Below are 5,800 nucleotides of genomic sequence, written 5' to 3' on the forward strand. Positions count from 1 at the left end.
CCGCCAGACCTTACCCAAGCACCAACCTACACCACAGCCTAACCGCAAGAACCACCACCACCGCGCGCCAGAAAGGAAAACACCAGTGCTACCAACACTCGACCCGCCGTAACCCACCCCACCCCCACAAGTCGGTTGCTTGAGCAACACCCCAGGAGAACTGGCAGAGGAGACACAAGCAGAAAACTAAACGGGCCAGATGTGGCGCTGACTAAGCGGGCTCCAGCCCGCTGCAAGACGCGCTGTGCAGGAAGGCCCACAGCCGCCCAGGCGCTGCGACGCCAGCCAGAGCTAAAACACATGGGCGCCAGATAAGCTGATGATGATAATACGCCACACCAGCGCCTGGAAAGAACCGCCGCCCAAAAGGAAACCTAGGGGGCCTGCACAGGTGATGCAAGCGTCAGCCGCAAGTTCAACTTCGGTGACCCACCCTGAACCTCCTCCACTTCACAGAACGTGCCACCCGCCGACCAGATGGCAACAAAGTGCTCCAGCTTAGCCGCCTTGAGCTGTGCGGTGAGAAGCTGAGTGGGCAGAGCCGACAGGGTTTCAGGGGTTAGCGTGGCGGCAGTGAAACGCAGCCGCATCACCCTGCGCAGCTCGCTGACCACCTCCTGAACCACATGCTCCGACGTCTGCTTAGCAGGCTCGCGGGACCAGTACGCACACCAGACGGCGTACAAGAAGGTGGCCCGCAAAGTGCTCCACAGCAGCGCGCCCGCCCCCCGCGGGCCTGAGGCCCACATACCCATGCGGTCCCCCAGCATGAAGCCCGCGTCCGTCACTGGCGGCGCCGCTGCCTGGGGCGCAACGCAGGCCCACAGCTGCTGCAGCCACGTCCTCGCCTGCGCATAAGCTGGACACTCCAGGAAGATGTGCGTCAGGCTGGCCCACGCCCGCGGGCCAGGTGGCCCGCAGGCGGGGTGAGGACAGTGCGCCCCCAACCCCCCGCACCCCGTGGTCACCCGTGGCCGAATGCCCTTGCCCGCCCTGTACAGCCCGCAAGGCAGGTAAGCATGTTGCAGCCTGTACACCAGCACCTTTGCCCCCCGACTGGCGTGGCTGTCCCACAGCCTCCGCCACGTACCCCGCAGAAGGGACGCATCCGGGGGCGGCATGCGAGGGTCGCCCTCCACCGCCGCCGCTGCTGCCGCCGCCGCCGTGGCAGGCCCAGTGCTAGGTCCCGCCCCTCCCGCCGCCTGCTCCTGCAGCCGCGCGGACCGCCGCGGCCCCTCACCCGAGTGCTGGGACGGGGACGCATACGACTGCAGTTCTCTCGCCGGCGTGTTCTGCAGCCCGGCTGCCGCGGAGGTGCGGTGAAGCCAGGGGTCCAGAGCCACCGGGTTATTGTGGAAATGCTGCGCCGCCGTGGTTGTCAGCTGCGCCGCTGCACGCTGCCACTCCGCCTCCCGCTCCGCCAGCCGCGACTGTGCCGCCGGCTGGGGCCCCGAATCCCCCGCCTGCTGTGTTGGCGCCGGGCACGGCATGGCTGCGGGGCGGGCCGGAGCCGGAGGTGCGGCCGGGTTGGCCGCGGTGATGGCCCGCCGCACGTCCCGCACCGTGTAGTCCGCCAAGCTGACACCCGCAATCCGGCAGTGCTCCGGGTGCACCACCACCCCAGCCTCCGGCGCCAGGAAGTACGGCGCCCGAGGCCACGCCCCCGCCCGGTCCCCTGGTGATGCTGCATCGTACGCCGCCCGCTCTTCAAAGGTCCACAGGTGCCGCGGCTTGCGATGCTGCAGCACACAGGCAGGCTGCCACGCCCCATCCACCGCCGGGGGCAGCACGCCAGGCCCAGGCTCCAAGAGCCGCCCCGTGTAGTGGACGTAGGACACAGCCCCCGCAGCGTTAGCCACCCACAGCTGGTCCAGGCTAACCCGCCACTGCGGCGGCGCCGCTGGCGGCTGAGTGGCTGGCTGCGGCGGATGCTGTTCCACGCCCGCGCTCCGCACGTGGCCGACCGCGGCCGCCAGCCGGGCAGGCAGCCCCGCTGGCGCCGGCGCGTCGCTGTACACCCACGCCCACGTGGTGGCGGAGTCCGGGCGCACATGAGTAAGCAGCGCCCGGGTGAGCATCTTCCAGGGTTGCCGGCCTGGCTGGGCAAGGAGGGCGAAGGTCTTAGCTTGCAGGGCAGACAGGAACGCAGGCAGGTCGACGTGGTTGACACCCCCATCCTTGTACGGCAGACAGGCCGTTTCCCGCTTTGGCAGCAGGAGCGGGTTCCCGTGCGACACCAGGCTGGCGTCCTCAGCGTGCATGGAGCGCGCTGCAAAGTGGTCCACCAGGTCGGTGAGTTCCTTCAGCTGCGCAGGCGACGGGTTGAGGAAGCTGAAGTGGTAGGCCAGCTTCGCCGCCAGCACCTGCTTCGCAATGTGCACACGGCCAACCAGAGTCAGAGACAGGGCAGCCCACAGACGTGCCACAAACGCCATGCCGCGAGCCCGCCGGGTGTACAAGTCAGCTGCAGCCGCATCCGAGTCCCACGACAGGGGCACACCCAGGTGCGTCACGGCGCCAGTGGTAAACGGCACCCCCGTGTGTGGGCAAGGGCCCGTCAGGTGCGCAAACCTGCCAAGGCCCATGGCCTTGCTCTTGTCCGGATGGACACGGGCGTTGGACGCGCGGCAGAACAGCTGTACTGCCGCCATCAGGACCGGCCCGTCCACCGCCGGGTCGCGCGCCGTGAGGGTCGTGTCGTCAGCGTGGTGGGCAGCCGGTGGCGCCTGCTCGCCGCTGGGTAACAGGGGCGTGCGCAGTGCCCCTTGCTCCACCTGCCGCCGCAGAAAGGACGTCAGTGGCTGCATCTGGATGACCCACAGGGGTGGTGAGGCGGTGCTGCCCTGCGGCAAGCCGTTCAGCACTGGGAAGGCGTCAGAGAGCATCCCGTTCACATACACGCGGGCAGAGCCGTTGGCAGTGAGCAGGCGGATCCAGCGCAGCATGCGCGGCCCAAACCCAAGTCCCTCCGCGGACGCATACAGCCACTGCCGGTGCACCCGGTCATACGCCTTTTCAATGTCCAAGAAGTACAGCGCACCACCCTGCCGTGGCGTGCCGTCCGCGCCCACGTCCAGGCGCATCCATTCGATCAGGCCTTGGAGGTACAGCGCGTTGTCTCCAATCCAGCGGCCGGTGATGAACGCAGTCTGCAGCTCATCCACAACTGCATCCAGGGCGGGCTGCAGGCGGGCGTTGACGGCCTTGGACACCATCTTGAAGTCGCAGTTGAGCAGCGTGATGGGCCGGTAGGACGCCAGCTCGGCGCGGTCCAGGCTTTTGCCCTTGTAGATGAGCGTAATGATGCCCTCCCGCCAGGAAGCAGGCAGCGCCGCCGCCATTTCGCCGCCATCGTGGGCGTCTGCAGCGGCAGCAAAGGCAGCGGCAGCAGCAGCACACAAGCGCGGGCCCAGCAGTGCCCAGAATACCTTGTACACCTCGTACGGGACCCCGTCCGACCCACACTGTAACGACGGGAAACTCGCGTCTCGGCGCGTCTCAGCGCGTCCGAGCGCGTCAGGATGCGTCAGGGGGCGTCTGGCCGCGTATCGTGACGCGAGTGCTGAGACGCGAACAGTGACGCGAACTACTTTGAAGGGGACCCATACCGTGGTGCGCACGGTGTTTTACACTAGCCTATACTGCTATTGCGACAAATGTAGCCTTGCCCGGCAGTATGTGGGCTGTCATGGGCAGATTGGCCCCTGCACCTGCGCCTGCTGCCGCAAGCCCCTGCACCCCTGGCCCTGCACCCGGGCGGGCTGGCCAGCCCCGCCTCTGCCCCGTCGCCCCAACCAACCTTTAGGCGCAGTTCAGCCAGCCTGCGCCAGCCAGCCGATATGTGCCGATACTGCTTACAACAAGCCTATAAGCCTAGATACAGTAAGCAAAGGCATTGGCACAGGCGAGCATCGGTGACACCGGTGCAATCGGTCGCCCACCACCAAGTATTTGCCCCTTGCCTCGTTTGACCGCTATTCTCTTGAAAACATAAACATGACTGACGAACTCATGAATCACTCATGATACGTCTGCCAACGGGCCTTGTTCCGTTGGTGGCGGCCTGGGGCCTTCAGAGCGCGCTTCACAGCGGGCTTGTATGGCTCCAGGCCGACCAACCCACCTCAGCGCTTACTGCGCACGTAGTGCTGTCAATGTTAACATTAGTGTTAGTGCTGGCGGCTCTGGCAACGGTTCACCTGAGCTTTGCTCCTCGGGCTATCAGCCAAAGTTCACAAACGGAAGAGCTACAAATCTTCATTAGGCTTCCTTCAGGGCAACTCGTCACGTTCGTGGGACCTGTCGATGCCACTGTGGGCTCTGTCTTCGACTTTATCGCTTCCACGACCCTCTTCCATCTAGATAACAGCCGGATATGGCGCTTGGTCGCGCGCGGCGGCGACACGCTGCTGGAGCGTTCGACCGTGCTGGCACGTCGTGGCCTGGCGTCCGGTTCCGAGCTGCAAGTGCTCGCACGGCTAATGGGTGGCACTCCAAAGAGAAGGCCATCAGCACCCTCAGGTATAGTTGTTGGGAGTCAAGAGGCTTGGCACGGCAAAGGACTTACAACCACACCGTGTGCACGCAGACAACTGGCTCAGCCTCCACCGCTTCACCCGCTTTCGAAACCACTTCGGAGACCCCGTCTACACGTGCACCAACCCTGGATGCCGTTCGCCAACACAGTTGAAGGATAGAGCGGCTTGCTCTCGCCACGAAAAATGCTGTGAGGGTGCACCTCGGGACCTCCCTCTCCCTGCCGGTACCGGTGGCGAAGGCGGCCTAGGAGACGCTGACTTTCCTGAGGGAGGGAGGGATTCGCCTGCGGGTTCTGTTAGTGAGAGCGACAGCATGGACACTAACGGTAGCGGCACCGGCAGCGGTAGCGGCACCGGCAGAGGTAGCGGCACCGGCAGCGGTAGCGGCACCGGCAGCGGTAGCGGCACCGGCAGCGGTAGCGGCACCGGCAGCGGTAGTGGCACCGGCAGCGGTAGCGGCACCGACGGCGGCGGCGGCGGGAATGTTGGCAATGGCAGTGACAGGAGTGGTGGTGGCTACAGTAATAGCGGCAGCGCCCGGGTGGACAGCGACTACCTATACTCCGATGAGGAAGAGGAAGATGCTGCTGACGCTGAACCGGGTAAGTATCGCGCAGGTTGCGGTCCTCCTTTGCGCGCCGCAAGCCCGGGTCTGGGTGCTGGGTCATGCCTCTGTCCTGGGGTTCTCGCTTCCGGACATGGCTTATGTTCAGATCGTTGAGGAGCGACATCTAACTTTGCATTACCCTGATGTCCCGCCCAACCCTGCCCCCCCACCCCCAATCCACAGGTCATTTCCTGGCGGCAGCTCTACACCGCGTTGTGGCTTCTCTCGACCAGGACGACCCTGCCAACATCAACACCATTGAGCTGCTGAATGCTATTCTGCAGCAATTCGGGCACCTGGCGCCTGTTGACGGCGACGGTGATGCTGATGACCAAGCCGGTGCGGTTGCCAACGACCTTGCGGCGCAGGGTATGGTCATGCAACCCACCAACATCTCCGAACTACAGCATGGTGCGCGGTCTGTGCAGCACTTCAAGGGCATCATGTCAGAGCCGCTGTGGAGAACAGGCACTCAATGTAAGTCGGGATGTGGGTCGGGTCGGGTCGGGCGGGGTTGGGACAGCGGGATTTCGACAGGCTTTGACAAGGGAGCTCTGGGGTATGGCGTGGTGGGCGCAGCAGCAGGCGCGGGCAACACTGGAATGGAATGGGTATTCGAACTGCCACTGCAACGCCACGGAATTCTGTGTATGAA

This window comes from Chlamydomonas reinhardtii, chromosome 3, assembly GCF_000002595.2.
Source record: "Chlamydomonas reinhardtii strain CC-503 cw92 mt+ chromosome 3, whole genome shotgun sequence".
Lineage (NCBI taxonomy): Eukaryota > Viridiplantae > Chlorophyta > Chlorophyceae > Chlamydomonadales > Chlamydomonadaceae > Chlamydomonas > Chlamydomonas reinhardtii.